Here is a 22,550-nt window from a genome sequence, read left to right as displayed (position 1 = left end):
AAAACTGCACAAGGAATATGGAAAGTTTTAAAATGGGTATTTTTTGAAAGCAAAAAATTTAAAAAAGTTTAAAATCAGGATCTATGCACAGAACGTCAGGATGATACATTTCCGCAAGAACAAGATACTTGATTGAAGTGAGAAACAAAAATTATAAGCAGTGGAATAGAGGTCAAACTACAACTTTGAAAACTGAAGTAAACAAGCTGGACAAACAAATTAAACATGGTGTGAGACAAGATCAAGAAAAATTTGAAGAAAATTTATATAAAGACATTGAGCATAATAGGAAAACAATTTATAGGTAAATAAGATGTGGAGGGAGTAAAGATTACAAACTGATAAGCTGTATGCAGATTCTAAAATTAATTGTCAGACATAACAGATTTTAGATATATTTACAAAATCTTATGGAAAACAGTTTGGCTCCACAAAGGTGGTGATAAATGGTCCTTGTGACATCCATGTAATCTCGGATACTGAAATCAGAATACATCATATTGAAAAAGAACTATGTAAACTGGATCCAAACAAAGCACAGTGAGGAGACAGAATTAGTAATAATGACCTGGGAACACTTCCACAAGAACTTAAAGTACCATTATATCTGTTCCTTACTAGGCCTTATAAATATGGTGAGAGTCCTCAAGATTGAAGATATGCACTTATTAATTCTGTCTTTAAGGGAAAGGGGAGTAAGACAAACCCAGAGTCATACAGACCCTTAAGTCTGCTTTCACTTTCATGTTGTGGAAAAATAATGAAGATGGTAATATTGCTTAAATTATTGCCAGAATTGGAAAGGTAGGGACTTGAAACCATGTATTGGCATGCATATTTTGAAAATACATCTATTACCACCTGTAACATGATGTTCTATAACAGTGTAGTAACAGCTAAAAATGGAAATTTGTGCTATGATGCAATTTATGTAGATTTAACTTCAGCATTTGATAAGGTCATACATAAAACACTCATGAATAAAATAGAACAGCTAGATATCGATGTACACGGAAATGGCAAGTATCGTACATCAATTGGACAGGTAAAATTCTTAGCCCCCCCCCCCCCCCACCTATTTTAAACGTTGGAAATCGTAGACATGGATAATTACAAGTTAAATGAATAATTATTTCCAGAACAAATATGTAACCAAACTATGTGGTAGGCTGCACCCCCACACCCCACAATGTAGGGGGCTGTGCCACCCCTTTACTATATATACTAACTCCAGGATCACACTACACTGGGGAACAGGGCACATACCTTTCACCGAAATGAGTTTTCAGTGAAGTGAGCTTTCAGTGAATTGTGCTCAGGCAACTGATTTTCAGTCAAATGAGTTTTCAATGAAGTGTGATTTCAGTAAAATTAACTAGACCCGTATATATATATATATATATATATATATCAACATTCCTTATCCTGTGCAGTGACTTATAAAATTGTCTCAAGCTTTAATTTGTCTATACTCATTCTAACTTCTGTGATTTCACAGCAGGAATCTGAGTACTTATTAAACACTTGAAAAGTATCTGTAACATAAGTAGATTCTAACCCCCCCCCCCCGTCTTAAAGAAATATGTGCATTCCTTTATAGTTCATAAGTGTAAATGATTTGTAGTTAGATGGGCACTGTTGGGAGATGGAGATGATTAGGAAGAAGCAATACTGAAATTAGTAAGATTATAAAGAATCAGTCAAATTTGTGAAACGTGGCTTTGCAAGAAAAAGTGGTTGAAAAAGACTGGACTTTTGTTGACTTTGTTAAACTTGTGGATGAACTCTCTGGATGCAGGACATCATTATTCTTTGGAGAAATTTGGCTAGGCTTAGAAAGGCCCCTTGGGTCATTAGCCTAGTTTCAGTCTATGGTTCTATGAAAGCATGTACCCTACAGTTATGTCCTTAATGTTTAGAAACGCACTAAAGGGAAAAAGTGTACGTAAACCATTTTTGTTCTTAATAGTATTTGTATAAAACATTTCATGGTCAAAACTGCTTTACAGTATAACAATTTATTATAGTGTGCAGTCAGGGGTATTTTTAATGTTTGTGGGAAAGTCTTTCCAGTGACTGCTGTATATGATAAAGATATTAAAGTGAACAACTACTTTTTTAGTTGTGAGAAATGTAGGATTTAAGATTCGAAAGGCTGAATAGATGCAAGTTTAAGTTAGTGGAATTCTGTGGTCTTGGGTCGCTGGAGTGGGGTGTAAAAGTGTCCTGATTGTATTATATGTAGAACAACAATGATTTCTTGTTTTTACAAGGGTGGATGCCTAAGTTAATATATTCGCCTTAAGCTATACTCAAGTGTGTAAGTAAATAGGCTTGAAAAGTAATGCAGCATGATGAAAGACATGACAAATGCTAAGCTTCTTCTGTCTGCAAAGATACTAGCTTTTTTTAATTAGCAAATGAGTGCGAGTCCAGATGTCTGTGGCTGTGGTTGAAGACAGCCAGGGGAATTCTATACATTCTGTTTTGAGTGAAATTTACAAAGATTCCTTCATGCATCTGCGAGTTGTTAGCTATTTTTTCCCCTCATTGCTGACTTCTTTTACATAGAGAGAAACTGTTATTGCAGGTTCAAGTGGATAATCTTGAAAGTACTGGGCATTCTTTGTTGAGGGAAATGCAAAATGTAAATGTACAATGACAAGCAGTTCAGTGAAAAAATAAAGTATGAAATTATGTAAATAAGTGGAAACAGCAGCTTGTTATAATAATGGCTTTTTTGTCCATAGTGTCTTGGAAGGTAAAGGGCCTTTTAGATAAAGACACAAAGAAAGAGTATTGAATTATATTAAGAAATGCATAGTGCAAATAGTAATTCTTCGGGCGACAGGGTTGGAAAGAAATGAGCATGTGAATTTGTGTAAGAAACTGTTTTAGGATGGATATTCAGCAGAATGTCAAGGGCAATGGAAAAGGTAATAATGATTGCTAGAGTGGCTCCAATAGTGGTAGAAGAGGGGGGAAGACAATAATGTTAGATTTGTGGTGTTAAAGCATTGTTGGTAGGGGAGGAGGATTACACTGGGATATATGTCTATTTCACAAAAAACTACTGTTTGGATTTTAAGAAGATTTTTGGAGAAATAATTGGCTTTTCGCAAGGAATGTTACTGATAGGTTGTGAGTGAAGCTTGATTTGCATTAGTGAGGATGTATCAGATGGACCTAGAAGGAAAACTATAACAAAAGAGAGTAGATTTCTGAAAAGATTATGAAAAATATTTGGTACAGAAGACTTGAATTCAGTTGTAGGAACTCTGACAGGATTTACACATTATTCCCCAAGGTACAGTAACTGGGCTAGACAGGATAGAAATTACATTTCATAGGAACATCTGTATTTAATTGAAAGGTTCAGCACATACCCAGTAACTATTTCAGATCCTGTACTGGTAAAAATTAAGGTAAACATGCAGGGTAATGAAGTAAAAATGAGACACTTGCACTTTTGCATCTTCTTGTTAATAAGAAAGGAATTTAATGAATGGAGTAGTGATGGAAATTATTCCAGGGTTATTAGCAAAGATATAATTTTCTTCAGAAGGAATAACTAGTGAGCCGAGATAAAGTGAAATTGGAATTTAACAACTGTAGAAATAAAAGAGAAAGACATGGTTAAGAAGTAATATCAGTTATTTTTTAGGGGCTGATAAAAGTTGAAGTACTGCATAATGTATCATAGAAAAGAAGAGGAGCTAGTGTAGAACACTAAATAGAAAATAAAGGAGTATTTGGATAATATGCATGAGGTTAACAACTATTTTTGATAACTACAGAGCAGAAAACCTTTAGCACAGCATCTTAGGCAACGCCAAACCTTAGGGAGCTTATGTTAAGAAAAATAACCAGAGATCCTATGAAGGTATTAGACAGATTTCAAAAAATGTTTGAACATTTGTGTAAAGCAAAGCAAATGAATGTGGAAACCAAGAAAGAGCAAAAATCGAAGTATTTATAGAAGACTTATTGTTTAAATTGTAGAAAGATGAGACTCAGCAACTAATAGCTCAGATAGGAGGTGATGACATAAAAACAGTGCTGTATAATCAGTCTGCAGGGTAGTTTGCTGGGGCAGATGGCATTCCTGTGGAAGTTAGGAGGGAAGTTTAACAGTATTTACCTATTGTGGATTGATACTAGAATGTAGACAAAAGGATAGGGAGTCCTTTTTGAAAGACCTTCTGTAGTATAGTTTTTAGTTGAATCTAGAGAAAAAGCTGCTTTTAAAAGGGATAATTAACAGGACATGCACCATATTGTATGATAACTATAAGGAAACAGAGGAGATTAGAAAAGATTGGAAAGTAAAACTGGAAAAGCAATTTGCAAGGGAACTATGGGAGGACATATTATATGTCTTCCAAATATGCAACAAAGTCCAGAAGGTTTAGGATTTTATTCCCTAAGCAGATTTTGAAGAATTTTTCCTCAGGTAGATGGCAAATGTTGGAAGTGTGATGAGGCAGCAAGAGATAACTGGGAATATGTTTTTTGTGAATGTAATGACTTGGCATTTTTAAAAAAAATTACCTACAGAGTACTCTGTCAGAAATATTGGGAGGAGCAAGTGAATGTAATTAAAGGGAATTTTTTTTGAGCTACAGTAAATTATCTGAATTGTGTAGACATAGTAAGGCCTTGTGAAGTTTAGTTCTTGTGGTTGCCAAAAAAGCAAACACTAGGAAATGGAAATCAAAATGTAAACCAGCTGTATATGAAGTGTTGGATATTGTAAAAGTGGTAAAAGAGACCTGCAAGAGGGATCTTTAGAAAGGTGAAGGAGCAAATTACATAGAAATTATTGGAATTTGTGGGAACAGTACATGAAGATTAATGTTGAGGAGTGATGTTTAAGAAAAGGTTGCAGTTGAGAAATATATGTTATTTTGGAGTGCAAGACAGTTAATATAAAGAAAGAAAATCTGTAATGTATAATGTGTGTACATTTGAAAAAATGTTCAGATGTTTGTGTATGTATGCGTGCCTATGTCTTAAGTGATATTTTAATAATAAAGGTGTTTAAAAAAATAACTGCCATGTTTGTTATTAGGCAAAACATTAGAATTTGGCAGCAGCTTAGGTTTGTCAGATTTCAGGGAAATGACAGCAAGGTCAAATTTTTACAAAAAAAAAAAAATGATGGTAGTCTGGGACCTTGCAGAATGTGTCAGGTTTCTTGGGAGCAGGAGGCTAAGATACTGGATTAAGGGAAGCAATGGCAAGGATATCCTGTAAAAGTTCCAAAACTGGAGGAATTACTGAAGGTTTTGAGATCCACATTTATAAAATGACATAGTACCCTTTTTGAACATCTGACACCTGTTTTCCTTCCCAGTTAAGTTGCTGCATTATCTTTAAAAGTGTGACCCCAAAAGAAACTTCACGTGAGGAAGAATCATGAGACATTGTTACCCTTCACATATTCAGAACTCACATGAGAATGATTTTGGAAAGAATACAGAAGAAAATCTGCACCAGAATCTGAGTCTTCCAGAGATTCAGGATATCTGTCTCTGTTTTGAGAAGACGACTGATGGGGCTTAAGGGACATAATAGCTTTAAAGAGCCCCTGATAAAAAATCATGCCATTCCTTCTGAGGGTCTCCAGCAGTAGGAGAAGGAGTGATATGTTTGGTCTTTTGCTTCTTTTTTGTGGGAATATGAGTATGCACAAAATGTGGAGATTTCTTCCCTAACTAAAATCTGAGGATTACTTTTGGGACCGTTAGAGATGATCAGCCATGGTTCCCTATTCTCACCCATCTGAACATTCAGGCTGGACGTGCCAAGAGGATGCTCTGTATCGTCCTCCAACATGGTCATGATAGTGGAAGCAGCCATGAGACCCAGACAGTCCGAGGACTTGTCAGGAGATACAGCAGAGATGTCTAAGTCTGACTGGACAGCAGAAATTTCAACTTTAGATTTCTTTCACTTCTTTTACAGCTGTAGAGGAACATTGAAACCCATCTTCCTCTGTGCAAGATTTTTTAGCCTTTTGTTCCCAAGATAAATATTCAAAGAAGACAAATGGCTGCTTTGAATCTTAGGAACAAAAGATTGACAAGTAATACACTCTTTATAGTTGTAACTGGCTCTTAGAGACAAAATAAACGTTAATTGACACTGTTCCTAAAATGAGTGTGCTTCTCATAGACGCATTTGTATATATATATTCATTTTGTGTGTGTATATATAGACACACATATGTATGTGTATGTATATAGACATTATATATTATAGACGTGTGTAAGATATATATACACAGGCCATATCACTAATTTACTGAAGCTTGAAATCTGGTTCACTGTTTAGGCTGGCAGCAAGAAAGTTCTGAGTTTGTTTGCATCAGTTTGTCCTTTATGTAACTCATCACCTTCTCATGCTTTAGGCATGTGTTGGATGTAACGAATGAGAGTATCTCGCCTAAGCTTTGGTATTATGACTAGATGGGTCCACTTTTTAATTTTGAAACTCCGCAATCCCGAAAGTTCAAAATACCGAACAATGGAGATCGCTGTATAGTGCGGAACGGGAACATTGCCATTCACTTCACTGTAGAGCATTCTCGGTGTTAGTACATTTAAGTTGCAGGGGGTGTGGGGAGTGCAAGGGGGCTTGCCCCCCTGCAAAAACATGTCTTTTTATTTTGAGATTCCACAATCTCGAGGTTGTGAGTTCGGTATTTTGAACTTCGAGATTGTGGAGTTTTGAAATTAAAAAGTGGACCCAACTAGATGTATGGTTGAGTTTGGCAGAATATCTCACTTGTTTGTAGTACTGCAATAGGGATCAGTCGAACATTTAATGTTATGATATGTTTTTACACAGTTGTACTGTCCCTTGTAAGTGCAAAGACCTTCAGTTTGAAGTCTTTGCCCTTTGTGATGTCCACTTCTCCTAAGGCGTTTGCCAGATATTTAACTGTAGCCTTTGCAGAGCTCATACTGAAGGATGGCCACATTTATATATGCTGGTTTGACAAATTTCTTAGAGTAGCTGCAGTACCTTGAACTGTCAGGCAGTGTTTCAGCAGACTCTGGATCTGCTTTAGCCTTAATCCAGTCCCTTCCCCTCCTCAAACAAAGCACATGTTTCTTTTGGGCCATGCAGAACACCAAGGACTGCATGGCATCTGCTGTACAAATAAGGAACAGTGCTAGCTTGGCTCCTTTTCACAGGCTGTTTCTCTCCTCCTTTCCTTTCCATGACCATAAAGCTGTTTTAAAAACCCGGGCTAAATGTCTTCCTTGATCTTCTTTGTCCATTTTGCAAGGCTTGATATGTGGATTCTAAATGGTTAACGGTATGTATTGCCTCATGTTGTGATTGGCATGGAGTGGTGTTGCAATGAGACACTAAATGCTAACAACACAGAATGTTTTATTGGACCAGCTGAGGTTATGAGCACTCAGTCACTGGAAATAAAGACGAATCCCAGGAGTCTTTCCTCAAACTGGTAGGGTTTTGGTAATCCCAGCAGTACACCTGTTTGTCTCAATAATAGATTGTTACATCCCCCAATTTTACTCAGGATTTTTATATAGAATGGCCACATTGGTGGTTGCTTTCTCCACTCCGTGCCCCCAGTCCTTGAAGTACTGCATAAGGTTAGTCTAGGACACAGTCCAGTGTATTCTGTTTTCCATTCTGTGGCTTGGGCAACCATGGTTCTTTTTTTCTGTTGGCCATTCTGTGGCTTGGGCAACCATGGCTCTGTTTTCTGAAATTACTAAGCAGTGAGGGTCCCCAGGATCCTTCACCTTATCTTGGAGTCTGCTGTCAAAGCATCAGGGCTCTCTCTTGCATCAAAATATCAGACACTGACACTTACACCTTGCAACCTGGAAGATGGACTTATTCCACCATGGCATTCCTTTCCTCTTGAAGTTTTCTGGATCTTTAAATAAGCTGGAAAACTGATTGATAGGCTATTGTACCTAGCCAAGTAGACCAGATTCTCAGCCTGTAGTGGGTGGATCATTGAAACATACTTGATGACTTCTCTAATGTCTGAAAAAAAAAGTGAAGATGATGTGGAAATCTTTTCAGTTTATATCATGCATCCTGTGGCAATATTTTAATGTATGTGTAGGTAGGCTTCAAGCTTTTCTCACTTGCATGTTAAAAGTTCTACTACTGTAACTAATGATCATGACAGAAAGAAATGGAAGTACGTTTGTTAAAGCAAAATGAGTGCTTTTTATTTAAATACACCAGGATGCTTATTACTATTACACAGTGTTTCTAATTTTGGAAATAAACTGTGTAATGTTACATTATCAGAATCATGATTATAGCCATCAGTTTTTCCTTCTTTGTAACGTGAGAAGTCCAAAGCAACTATGCTGCATTTTTTTGTCGCTGTTAGAAGATGTTATAGTATAGTGAATTAGAAATGATTACTAATATACAAATGAGATTTTAAAACATTTTTCACATTGTACTCCTGTGTATTCATTTATAGGAAGCGTTGCTTGCATGTATCAAAACAGTCAAATTTAAAAGTCCCTTTACTTTTGTTGTATTGTCAGTGTAGACACCTTAAGGTGACTCCATTTACATACTTCTGTCATATGCAAAAATTGCTATTCTTTTGTTTGTCCTCTACCCTGTCAGTGACTTAAAGTGTTTGGTGCTACATCCCATTTTCAGAAAGTCAAAATGTTTCACAGATGTCATGTAGTTTTGACTTGCGTGAGTGTTAAGCAGAGCCATAGGTTGCTGGATAGGTCTCATTCAGTCAGTAATTGAGGCATACATGTTTATCTGTGTACCCTTCCCTCTGTTTCACAAAACCTCCTGATAGGATAAGGTTCACACTTTTTGTCTCCAAGGTGAATATAGTTATTTCGTACCTGGACAAAGCAGTCTGCCAGACCTTGACTAGATGGGGAAAAAAGAATATTCACAAACATATCTTTGTTTAAATGTATTAACTCCACCTGTAGAGGAAGGCAAAAATAGTTTGAATCACTGCTGACACTCTGATGGAAAACATGACAGCAGTAATTTCTTCTGGTGTATAGCTTTTGGCCAATTGGGTAATGGGGAAGGCGGACTCTTGTTTTGAAGCATCTTACTGTTTACACTCAACCAAGGAGTGGAAAGTGTTGGGTTAATATACTTTTGGGAGAAATGATTCCTAATGATTTCATATGAGTAAGGGACGTTGCAGACTCTGGTTCCATCAAAAAAATGTGTCCAGCTTTATCTTTTTAGTATGCCGCATCTAACAGAGAATCCTCTGCCCATGGCCTAACCTGTTCTTCAACAAGTTCTAGAAGGCAGACCTAAAGAGATACTGTTCTTGTAGCAGAGGGAGGGAATTTCTTTTACTTAGGGCTAATCCTCACGTCCAAAAAAAAATGAGAACTGGTAGAGGTGCAGCTTAGACCTGTTCAACTTACACATGGGTTTAACATTAAAAATTTAGTTGTGGTTACCCTACATTCCATAATTTCCCTTATGTTAGGGCATGCCTTATTAACCTAAATATAAAGGATGCCCACCCTCACAGTCTGGCGATCTCACAGGAAGGGAGTCTGAATGGAGACATGATAAAATCAGCAAGCAAAGGAAAGCAGCATTTCTGGAATTGAAGTCATCCTGAAATCTTGGTAAGTACTTTCACAAGGTGGACAGTTGCAAAATTTCAACAAGATGACACTGATATATAGGCTGGAATTTATGTAGCATATGTCCTGGACAGAAGTAAGTTAAAAAATAAAAAAGAAAGCTGGGTGTACAAGTCCCAGGATTGAAAGTGTCCAGTCCTGGTAGGTGCACTGGTGCCAGGACTAGAAAAAATGACAGTGTAGAATCCTCAAGACACGGAAACATTCCTACAGTGGGATTAGGCCAGGCTAAGGGGGAAGATTGTTCCTTGTCATAGAAGGAAGCAGTAGTCCACAAAAACTGACTGGCCATAAAAATGATGAGTGGACTATTGAGGATAAGAAAGAAGTTATGTATTGTTACTGATATGCAAGAAAACCAGAGTGTCTGGATGGAAGATATATAAAAACATTAACAGGGAAATTAGAGGAAAGAAAAGTGCTTGCACAAAAAAAACTGTCAAAAGCAAATTTATGTTCATTAATACAACTGACTCATGCAAAACATTATATAGACCAAGAAACCCTGGGCTATATGGAAAAAGAAATGAGTGAGGAAGTGCAAAAATGTAAAGAAAAAATGTGGAGGTTTTTGAAAGGTATAATAAAAGAAACATGGACATGGGAGAGTTCTGATATGGTGCAATATCATTCCCTCCAGTAGAGCTCTTTTGAGTGTGTACCTTTAACACCCAGTGGGCGTGGCTTCAGCATTTAAAAATTGAAGATGTTAAGTTGTCTATCTCGCCTTCATTCTTGCTGGATGGGTTCGGAGCCGACCTCGGCTCCGACTCGGCCACTCTAAAAGCTCGAGAGTTGGTTCCACCGGCTCGAGGCTCCCCTTATATCCCACAATGCTAGGCGAGAGTTACCTCAGATCTCGTTTGCCGCTACAGCGATCGAGGTGTTGGTTTTCTACCGGTTCTTGGTAAGTGACTTTCTTGTAAAGTTAGTGTATTTAAACCCCTTTATTTTTAATTTTTATACTTATTTCCCTTAGTTTAAAGGAATTCTTGCCCCTTTTTCTTAAAATTCCTGTTTTTTCCCCACAAGAACTTTAAGTTCTTCCCTCGGGCCTTCAGGCCTTCTTCCTTCCCTAGTGGGTGTGTGTGTGTTATTTTTCTTAATTTAAAACCTAGTTAGTTGTTTTATTTTAAGCTAAAATTAGACAGGGTGTAATCAGTGTGTTTTTGACTGTGTGTGTGATTGCACTTTCGGAATGTCTAAAGAATCAAAGGTCTCAGGCTTCAAGAAGTGTGATGCGTGCTGTCAGAAAATGTCTCTGACAGACGGTCACACTTCTTGTGTCTACTGCCTGGGACCTTTGCACCTGCAGGACTCCTGTGCTGTTTGCCATGGCTTCAGTCCCAGGGTCCTGCAGGAAAGAAAAAATAAATTAATTTTAAGAGGTTTACTCAAGCCTGAGGATTCCCTTACTGTGTCTTCAGGAAGCCCTCCAAGGCTTCTAGGTCTTCGGCTCCAGCAACTGAGCCGAGACCTAAGGCTTCTAAACCTCCGCCTACATCGGCTCCGGCTGGAGCCGATGAGTCTCAGTCCACAGTTTCTGTGGTTCCCTCGGCTCGGCTGGAGCCGAGGTATTAAATTCCGTGTCGGCTCCGACCAGACCTTCGGAGCCGACATCTAGGAAGAGGTCCAAGTCACCATCCCTTGGCTCCGTTCATTCGGCTCCAGGATCTCCCCTGCTGTCTGAACGGAGCCATAAATCTCACTCCTCTAGGTCATCGAGGCTGTCGGATCATGACCTTCAGAGGGTAGTGAGTCGACTTCTTAAGTCCGAGGCACTGGCCCAGATGCTTCAGAGCCCGACTCATCAGTCGATGCCTGCCCCTGTCCATCAATATATTCCTCCTCCGACTCCGTTGAGCTCGGAGCCGGGTCGTGTTGGAACCGAGACTGTGGTAGCGTCGGAGCCGATACAGTTGTCTTCGGCTCCATCGTCGGCTCCGATTTCTTCCTTAGAAGAATCTCGGCGCCGGACTTCCATCGTCGGCTCCGAGGGGGTGAGTGGCATCGGACCATTGTCCGACCCCGCTGTTCCTCTCGGAGCTTCGGCGCTGGTGAGTTCGGCTCCGACATCGGCCTCGGAGCCATCACTGTCGGTGCCGAGGGAGGTTCTCAGCTTCTCGGAGCGGGGACCTCTGGCTTTGCCTGACAGGGGTGCGTTCGAGGTCATGCGGAGTGTGTTAGAGCCTGGCTCTACTCCACAGTCGGCTCCGTCCGCCCCTCCCTCTACGGTGCCTCAGGTCAAGTCGACTCACTCCCTCATCCCGGACCGCAGAGAGCCAGCTCCTCAGGAACCCCTGTGGGGATTTCATCCTCTTCCGAGGCCTCTCCTGATTTGGCAGAAGAGCCCCCTCGGAAGAGGAAGTGTAAGAGGAAACACATTGACTCAACTGAGTCCATCACATCTGACACAGATTTAGATGATTCCGAGGGTTCCCCCCGTTCCCCTTCTGAAGATGTCTCCTTTGCAGACATTCTAGAGATCCTGAAGCAGAGGGGAAATTGGCCAGCCCTTAACCCTTCGGAGGATGAATCTGTGTATCTTGAGGCGTTTGGCTCTCGCCCTTCCACCTCCTGGGTCCCCCCCCCCCTTTGACCCCCTCATGCAAGTGGTTGCTAAAAAGGCATGGACGGCTCCTGATTCAGTGGACCCCACTCCCAGGAGACCCTCCAAATTCATAACGGCACCAGCAGACAAACAGTTCTTGACAAAAGGAGTTTCTGTGGATGCTATGGTGGTAGCTGCTGCCACTAAGAAGGAACTAGCTGATCCTTCAGTACCTGTCCATCCACCTAACAAGGAATCTAGGTCCATGGACAGGTACGGGAAGCGGATGTTCTCGTCAGCGACATTTACTATGCGTTCGCTGAACTACCTGTGCCATTTCACTCGTCTTCAAAGGGACTTGATCAAAGAAGCGAGTGACATGTTGAAGGACCCTACAGCTGCGGGTTTTCAAGATAAGATGAACACTCAGCTGGCTACCCTTAACTCCATAACCAACTCCTCCATGTCCTTTCTTATGCGGCTGATGGAGCGAGTAGGGCCGCAGGGACAGGTGTGGCCTTACGTAGGCATGCCTGGATGCGGCTATGCAATTTTGCGGACCCCTTCAAGGCGTCTTTCACTAACTCCCCGTTTGATGGATCATCTCTCTTTGGTCCTCAAGTGAAAGAAACCTTGACTAGGTGCGAGACTGATGGCAAGACTCTTTCTGCCGTCTGAGTCCGTTTTTCTACTCCTTCTAGACCTTACCCCAAAGGCCAGAAAAGTGGGAAAATGTGGTTCCGTAAACAATCTCAAGGGACTTCGCCTGACGCACAAAGTCGTTTCCCTGCCAGAGGCAGAGGCGGGAATAACAATGGTAGACGTCGCCCTCGAGGCAGGGGGGCTCCGCAGAACCAGGGCAACCGGGAAGCTTTCTCTGATAAGCCCTTTCAGCATCCCTGAGGTGTTGCCCGACTGCCCACCTTCGGAGGCAGTCGGGGGAAGATTGTCACTGTACCCAGAAGCCTGGCTATCCCTGACTCAAGACAAATGGGTACAGTCCGTCATTTCCGAAGGCTATTCTATCCCCTTTCTTCCAGCAGACCAGCAAGGATCCGGAATCTACTCAAGGTTCTTTTTAGTTCCAAAGAAAACAGGGGACTGGAGACCAATTTTGGATCTCAGTATCTTGAACAGATCTGTCAAGAAAACAAGATTTCGGATGGTCACGCTGCAATCCATCCTTCCCCTATTGGGAAAAGGAAACTGGATGTGCTCTATAGACCTTCAGGATGCGTACTATCACATAAAAATGAACAGACGCTCCAGAAGATTCCTCCGCTTCAGGCTGGGAACCAGTCATTTTCAGTTCAGGGCCCTGCCCTTTGGTCTCACCACTGCCCCCCGGGTGTTTACCAAATGCATGGCAGTGGTAGCTTCTCACCTGAGACGACAAGGATTCCAGGTGTTTCCATATTTGGACGACTGGCTCCTCACAGCTCCCACCAAGCATCTCCTTCTGATGGCCAGGGATTACACTTTTCGCATTTGTCAAAAGTTAGGCATTTCAATAAATTGCGAAAAGTCTGTTTTGTCGCCTTGTCATACTATTACTTTCATAGGCGCAAATCTAGACACAGTAGACATGTCTGCAAGATTAACACATCAAAGAATAACAGACATTCACAAACTGGTCTCACTCCTTTTCAACAACAACAGAATCAAAGCCAGGTTGGTACTGAAAGTGTTGGGAATTATGGCGGCTGCCATACCTCTGCTTCCATTAGCCAGATTTCACATGCGGATCCTTCAATGGATGCTCTTTACACAATGGTCATACCAGCAACTTCCAATGTCCCACACCATTATGATCACGCAGGCGTGCAGAAATCATCTCAAGTGGTGGATGTCTTCCCCTCAGCTCTTGTTGGGAAGACCCTTTGTTCCACCCCCTCCGGTTGCTACTCTGACAACGGATGCCTCCCTGATCGGGTGGGGGCATTATCAGGGCAGGACGGTCCAGGGCACATGGCAACCAAACGAATGCCACTTGCACATAAATGTTCTGGAGATGAGAGCAGTGCTTTTAGCGTTGCAAGCCCTTCAAGACTCTCTTCCCTTGGGAACAATTGCAATCCAGACAGACAATATGTCTGTAGTGTGGTACATCAACAAACAAGGCGGAACCAGGTCATACCCCCTGTGTCGGGAAGCACTCAGATTGTGGCAATGGGCGATTTCTTCTCAGCGGTTTCTGATAGCAACGCACATCCCCGGGAAGTCAAATCAAATTGCGGACAAGTTGAGCAGAGCTATCCTCATGCCTCACGAGTGGTCTCTGAAAGACTCTGTTGTGAGAGAAATTTTCCTCAAGTGGGGTCAGCCTTGCTGCGATCTTTTTGCTACTCCCCAAAACAGCAAGTGCAGAGAATATTTCACTCTATTCCCTTTACCAGGCCAACCCAGCAGAGACGCTCTAGTCCAAGTTTGGCCCCGGGGACTTCTGTATGCATTTCCTCCCTTCCCACTAATCTCTCAAGTGATACAGAGAGCTATCGCTCAGAAGGCCTCATTGATCCTCATTGCTCCTTACTGGCCTCGACAGGTGTGGTTCCCCTTTCTACATCAATTTCTATTGGAGCGACCTTGGCATCTGGACCTAGTTCCAAATCTTTTGATCCATCAGTCGGGTCAGTTTCATTGCTCCCTCCCCTCTCTGAACCTCACTGCTTGGTTCCTCCAGTTCCAACCTTAGCCAGGCTTCCTCAATTATCTCACTCCGTTCGAGATATTTTGATAGCTTCCCATAAATCTTCCACTCGGAAGATTTATTTGAGTAAGTGGAAACGCTTCACATATTGGGCTCAAGGAAGGGACATAGATCCTTTCACTGCTTCCTTCCAAATAGTCCTTGATTTTCCAGCTGAACTCTTCCATGCAGGTTCATCTCCCTCTACTCTTAAAGTTCAATTGGCAGCTATTTCTAACTTTCATGTGGGTATTTCTGAATCTGCCTTAATGTCCCACAAGCTTTGCAAAGCCTTTTTGAAAGGAGTTTTTCTTCTCAGACCTCCTATAAGAAATCCTCCTTCTCCTTGGGACCTAAATTTAGTTCTTACTTCTTTGATTCTTCCCCCTTTCGAACCTGCAGTCTCCTGTTCTTTAAAATTGCTATCATGGAAGACTCTCTTTCTGGTAGCTATTACTTCAGCTAGGAGAGTTTCAGAGCTTCAAGCACTCAGCTGTCGACCTCCTTATCTATTGTTTCATAAGGACAGAGTATCCTTACGAACGAACCCGTCCTTTTTGCCTAAGGTAGTCTCGACGTCAAATCTAAATCAAAGCATTGACCTCCCTGTCTTTTTTCCAGAATATTCCAATAGGTCTGAACAAAATTACACTGCCTGGATGTTCATCGTCAATTGAGGTACTATTTGGATAGAACAAAACAATTCAGAAAATCTGACCAGCTGTTTGTCTCCTATGTGGAAGGCAGAAAGGGACTTTCAGTTTCACAGGTATCATTATCCAGATGGCTAACATCTTTGATTTCCCTTGTATATGAAATTAGACACCAAAAACTGCCTAATAAACCTAAGGCCCATTCCACCAGAGCTTTGGCTACTTCTTTAGCCTTCCAAGACAGACTGCCTATTGACACCATTTGTGCAGCGGCTACTTGGGCTACTCCTCACACTTTCATTACTCATTATAAGTTGGATTTAGCTTCTAGGCATAGAGCTAACTTTGGTTCCACTGTTCTCAGGAGTCTCTTCCGTTAGGCCACCCGGGACAAGGTGCTAGGGGCGGTCCCATCCAGCAAGAATGAAGGCGAGATAGACAACTTAACATATAGAAGTTATGTTCTTACCATAACGTTCCATGTTAGTTGTCTTCTTCTCGCCTTCTTCTTGCGTCCCACCCTCCTTCCCCTGGCCTGGACAGACCTAGAGGAGTTGTGATTGTGACCTCTCTTTCTACCACCTCTTTACTTAGGCATATGCTGCTTTGCATATTTCCTGAATCAGGATGTAGGTCACCCTTCTTTCTCCCTGTTGTTAGAGGTGGACTCTGTTATAGTTATTATGTTACTATTATAAGCTGGGGTTAGCTTACAAACGAGATCTGAGGTAACTCTCGCCTAGCATTGTGGGATATAAGGGGAGCCTCGAGCCGGTGGAACCAACTCTCGAGCTTTTAGAGTGGCCGAGTCGGAGCCGAGGTCGGCTCCGAACCCATCCAGCAAGAAGAAGGCGAGAAGAAGACAACTAACATGGAACGTTATGGTAAGAACATAACTTCTATTTATCACCTTACATTTTTAACATATACCCATTGGCAGAGGTCATATATCAATACAGTTGTGTTTGCTATCATGTATGCTTCAAGATAAAATTTTCCGATATCTTGTATGTAACATGGTTTTGGAATTTTTAATGCAAATATGAACAGGCAATATTTGACGTCTAGAGGAGCAGTAGGAGGTAACTGCAGAAACGCCTGGAGACGTCACTCGGCTGTAATGAAAGCCAAATTAATCAGTATGAAAAAGCAGCTCCAAAGATATTGGAAGATAAATACAGGCAAAGGCACGCAGTTATTGAAAGTTATATAATACAAAAAATGTAAAATCACAAAGGGGGAATGTAGAACAGAAAATTAAAGAAGAAGAAGTTAAACAAATAGAAGCTGAAGTTACGGAATACCTGCAAAGTGAAGGATTTAGTGTAGAAAGTCTAACGTAGGTTATGTCACAGCATGATGGAATAATAAGTCCCCAAAGTAAGGAGAAACATGAGTAGAGGCATCTGAAGAAGAAAAATGGACAAGGGAAAGAAAGAGATTTAATGTAATGTAATATTTATGCAAAGGAGAAAGCAAAACTAATCAATACAAAAAAGCAGCACCAAAGATATTTGAAGAGAAGGGCGTCTGGGTATGGAAAATTTGACAATAGAGAAAATAAGCAAACAAAGTAGAAAAATAAAAAAAGAGGATTAATAATGGAGAAAGTAAAGAATTGGAAACTGAGGATCATCAATTTTTCATCTCATCCTCTCATATGGGTCCGTATCCAACTGAGCCTTTACTAGGTTCATAGGTAAGTACTAGACTATCTACTCGAGGGCATCTGTAAGCCTAGCCAGAATATGTTGGCTTTTGCTGCCCCCTTAGATTAGTTCCCTGTGCCTCTGTCCAGCAGAGCCATTAGTTTCCTGTGCCTCTGTCCAGCAGAGCCACTGCAGTGATCCCCGGGGGAAATTTTCTGTTTCCCATCCACTCGTCATGGTTTCTCTTGAGCGTTAGTGAGGGGCTCTGCCTAATGTAGATTGGAATCCTGTTCCAAAGCATGGGGATTCTCTAGGACGGGAGTCTATCCCTCCAACACGTCCTATTTATCGTTGTGGTGAGGTTTAGATCCCTAGAGCATGTGGCTCTCTGGGATTTGTTTTTTTTTTTAGGCATGTCCATCAATTCTGGGTTGGACATGGCCTTGTATGTCAGGCAGAGATCACCTCTGAGTAAGCGGTATACAACCGAGTACAGCTGGAGTTTCTTCAGTCAGGCTGCATAGGGCATCTGTTTGAGGCCAGTAATCCTCTTGGTGAGGTACTTCTGTGGTCTTTCCAGCTGTTGCAAGTGTCTTGTAAGGTACAACCCAAATGGGGTGTTGTACTCTATGATGGGTCTTATGAGTGATGAGTAGAGGGGCACAATAACCTCTTTTGTTCTAGATGGGAACCCTTTTGTGATTAGGTGGACCACATAGAAGGATTTTCTAACCACCTTGACAATATGATTATCAAGGAAGAGATTACTATCTACTTGGGTCCCCAGGTACCTTATTACATTTTCTGTATTTAGGGAACTACCACTTATGTGGTAGTTGGCAGGTACTTTGCTTTTTCCAAAGGGGATGACTATGCACTTTTTGGCATTTAGCTTGAGGCCATGATTTTGACACCAGGTATCCGTCTCAGTGAGACCCTTTTGGAGGATGTCTGTATCAGCTGGAGAGTCAGTTATGGCCTGCAGTTTGCAGTCGTCTGCGAACTTGGGCAGCCATAGTTGTTCTGTGCTTGCCTGTACCTCTGAGAAGTATATACCGAACAAGAGGGGTCCCAGGACTGAGACCTGGGGGACGCCACTTGTAACCGGTTTAGAGTCGGACCTAGAGCCTGCAACTCTCATTGTGTGGGTTCTATCCATGAGCCAATTGGCAAATCATCTCATGACGTTTATGTTCAGGCTGGTGAGCTTGTCTATAATACCAGAATGGGGTTGAAAACCTTTGCGAGGTCTAGGTAGGCTGTGTGGACCTCCTTTCCCTCGTCTAAAGCCTTGATAACTGTCTCAAAGAAGTCCACCAGGTTTAGGAGGCATGGTCTGCCCTTAACAAAGCCAAACTGGGTAGAGTCCAATGTTTGGAGGTTCACAGTGTCTCTGTTCATGAGTTCCGTGATGATGCGGTCCATAGCCTTGCAGACCAGGCTAGTCAGACATATAGGGCGATAGTTCTCTGGGTCTGTTGTGGCTCCACCTTTGTGGAGCAGGATAACTGTTGCTGTGTGGGTACGTAGCCTGTAGAGAGGCTGAGGTTGAACAGTGTGTTTAGGTGAGGGGTTAGTTCATTTTGGAGTTTGTGTAAGGCGCAGCCTGGGACACATTCCGGTCCCACTGAAGCTGTGTTTTTGGCTTTGGATAGGGCTGTTTTAAACTGTGTGTCAGTGATTGTCGGGGCTCTACATTCTTCTGGTATGGTTATGGGCCCTTTAGGGGGTGAGAGGGGGGTGAAGTTTGCACTAAACCTGTCTGCCAGAATGTTGTCAATATCAGTCGGTTCAGTGTATTTTGTGCCATTCTGCACTAACTCAGAGCAGATCTGAGACTTTCCACTTAGGTTCTTGACATAGTTAAAGAACGCTTTGTGATTATCTTTGAAGTCCTTGGCAATTTTTCTTTTGAAGCTAGCCTTGGATGATTTTATGAGGGATCGTAGTTTCTTGCCGATACTGATCAGGGATGTCTTTCCTTTCTTGGAATTTTACTCTCTTCTGTACTAGTTTCCTCCTCCTATTGTATAGCTTGTTTATGGCAGGGGTTCACCAGACTGGTTTCCTTTTCTTGGAGGATTGAGTCTTGGTTTTGCTTGGGATAGCACGAGCCATGGATTCTTGCAGCTGCTCATAGAGTGCCTTTGTAGGGGACTCAGCAGCTTGTACAGCGTTGCCCTTTAGCATGGGAGCTGTGAACCTTTCCACCTTGATCTTAAGTAACGTGAAGTTTGCTTTTGAAAAGTTTTTCATGGTGGTTTCCTTGATTGGGGGTTGGGGCGGAATGTGGATATCCAGAGTGATTAGTCTCTGGTCTGATCTAACCAGCAAAAGGTTGACCTCCGGTGAAGAACACCGGTCGCCCATGTTGGTTATGCCCAGGTCCAATATGTTGTCACCTCTGGTGGGGGTGTTGACCACTTGATCCAGGGCGTTCAAATTTATAATTTCTAGGAAGCATTGGGCAAGGGAGTTAGTACTTGAGTAGTTCTCCCAGTTAAAGTTTGAAATCATCCAATATTAGGGCGTTTGGTAGAACCTTAATATTTTCCAGTGTCTAAAGAAATGTTTAATGGGGGTTCCTGGGTCATGGTGGGTGATCTGTAGCAAGCTACAATTTGAATTGCAGTTTTGCCCATTGTTAGTTGCACAAGGATGATCTCTGAGGCATTGTGCTGCACCACTAACCTGGAGGTGTGGGTATCCTTGATGAATATGGATACACCCCCGCCTTTTGTGTTTCGGTCCGGGTTCTGTGGCCGAAAAGTATGGTATGAGTTATAGCCTGGTAGTGCTGGGGTGCTCTCTGGAGCCTTAAACCAGGTTTATGTTACTACACAGATATTGATGTTCTCCATACCGAGGAGTGCCTCGAGTGCAGGCATTTTGAGGTTTAGACTTCTGGCATTGAGTAGCATTACCCTCAGTTTTTGATTACTTGTGCTATTTACGGTAGTGGATTTGTCGTTTGTGCCTTGTCTAAAAAAGGCACTATGGGTGAGGCAAAAGCCTTGGCCAGTATTCGAAAGCCTAAGGGTGACAGTTGCAAGCCATCTCTTGCAAAGCAACGTGGCTTGTCGAGCATGTCATCCCAGGCGGACAGACACTGGATCACCTTTGAATGACACCAGAAACTTATCCAGTTGTTGAAATTGATCATTTTTTCTTTATACTGTGGCATTATTCTTGGTGAGGGCAGGATGCTACTCAGGTTCAGGGTCATACCGGCCTGGGCTACATGATCAGAGAGCTCTTCCATGTCTCTTTTCATGTAGTCCAGGGAGGTACTTCTCAGGTCATTCACACCAATATGGACAATGACAGAGTCGTGTTTGTACTTGTTCTGGAGCGACCTGAGTGCTTGTATTATGTGGTGGATCCTGGCGCCCAACAGGCAGCTGACTGTAACCTTCTCCTTGTCCAGCCTAGTTAGTGGGACATCAGTGTGCCTGACTATAGAGTCGCCTATTACTAGTGTGTTGGGTATGTTATTTTGCCTTAAGGGCTGTGATTGCGTGGCACACTGATTATGTGAAGTATATGTTTCATGGTTTGTGATGGGGTGTGGAGGTTGCTTAGGTATCTGCTTTGTAGGTCTCTGTTGCTTTTGCAATTTTTTATTTAGAGCCTCCGAGTATGTTTTCCTGTGTTTATGTGTGTTATTTTCCAGTTTTGGTTTAGTAGGTCTATGTGAGACTGGTGGTGTGTTGCAAGTATTTTCCTTCTCCTCTTGACTATCAGTTCCAGTCTTGGGTTGAGAAAGCTTTGCCTCCAGTTCGGCTGTATAATTGCATATCCCGCATATATTAGCGTTTGGTAGGAGGAGAGGGTTGTTTGTGTACATGAGGCAGTTGTAATATTGCCTCAAAATGCCCAGATTCACCGGTTGGACTGAAACTGCCCTTTGGACATGCCTGAATAGGTAAAGTGAGCTGTTTTACTGATTGGCTGGTAGGGACGAATAGAGAGCCTTGTCCTTCTGGACAGTATAGGGGGGTCTAGTGCTAGGGTTAATTAGTGCTTGCTATGTGTTTTGAGCAAGTGCTGGGCTGTGAAATGAATGGTTTGAGTGCTTAAGTTGAAAGTTTGTCTAATTCCAAGGGAAAAATGGAAGAGTAGACTTAGTGGAGCTGGCAGTAGTTTAACCCTAGCTAACTGGTGCTGCCCGGTACGCAGAACCACGCAAATGCGGTTTTTAATAGCAGGGAAATGAAAGAGATAGAAATTAGCCCAAAATGGCCAATAAACTACTAACTTCTGGGCTGAAACCACTCCTCCAGGGACAGATAGGCTGCTCAAAGCTCCCCTCTCTCACAGGTGAACTGAGAAACTTCCTTCTATCCAAGTAAGGTATGGGCAACACAGAAACTTGTAACACAGCCCTGAATTCAGCAATAACCTGAAAACTGGACTGTACTAGTTCAGAAAGGTGGGAAACAAGTATATATATATTTTTTCAGAAAATAAAGCAGATACAATAAAAAAAAAAAACACTTTAAATGCACAGAAATGGCTGTCGCACTTTAGTGTGTAGCCCACAACAGTTAAACAGATTATTTAAACACAAAAATGACTTAGTTCAAGTGCAGGCAGCAAATAAGTACAATATGTAGCAGAAACAAGTTTTTTAAATTACAGAAATGCTAAAAAAATGGTGTTTTAGGCGGAATTGGTTAAAGACCGCAGGAAAATGCAGAAAAGTTATACTTAATCACTCCAAATTCTCTCTCTTGTCTCGCTGCTGCTGTAGAACTCTGCAGGACACCTGGCAGGCACTTGCTGATCTGAATACCAGCGCAAGAAAAAAACGTGCAAATGCGGATGTTCTTCGTGTTTCACTGTTGCAGTCATTACATTTGGGTAATCTGCTGGCAGGGTGCCCTCAGTCAGCCTGATTAACAAAGTCTTGGGTACTGCATCAGTTGCTGTCTCTTCTTCCATGACATCAGGTCATCAGGGGTATAAAACATGCAACCGACACCATTGCATCAGTCTTTCTTGCCGTGCAGTGCCCAAAGCAGAAGCAGTTCGCAAGTGCCGATCAGCCGACTCTTCGATTTTCAGATCCGAAGTGTTCTACTAAAAAGCTAAGTAACCTGTTAGGGAAACTTTTTCTTGCTCATTACCAATGTCAGTAAAAGTTAATAATTGCATTACTTGTGGGAAGCAAATACCTCATAAGGATTTTCATCTGTACTGTATTCCTTGCCTAGGCCCTGACCACAATGTTACCTTGCTGTCGATTTTGTACTTTGTTTAATCAACCCACTATCACACGTCGGTACATTTTTGCTTCTGAATATTTTGGCTCACGCTTTAATTATCCAGAAATGTCGTTGGTTAACA

At 41.9% G+C, this 22,550-nt stretch overlaps 1 protein-coding gene across 1 annotated transcript in view; it reads left to right on the top strand.

Annotated features, from left to right (window-relative positions):
- The window catches only part of MGA (MAX dimerization protein MGA), a 2,673,741-nt gene that overhangs the window by 1,829,578 nt on the left and 821,613 nt on the right, over positions 1-22,550 (top strand). The gene's annotated exons all lie outside the window — the stretch shown is intronic.

Source organism: Protopterus annectens, chromosome 2.part0 (assembly GCF_019279795.1).
Source record: "Protopterus annectens isolate FY-2018-M chromosome 2.part0, PAN1.0, whole genome shotgun sequence".
Lineage (NCBI taxonomy): Eukaryota > Metazoa > Chordata > Ceratodontiformes > Protopteridae > Protopterus > Protopterus annectens.
This window is presented reverse-complemented; position numbering and strand designations above follow the sequence as displayed.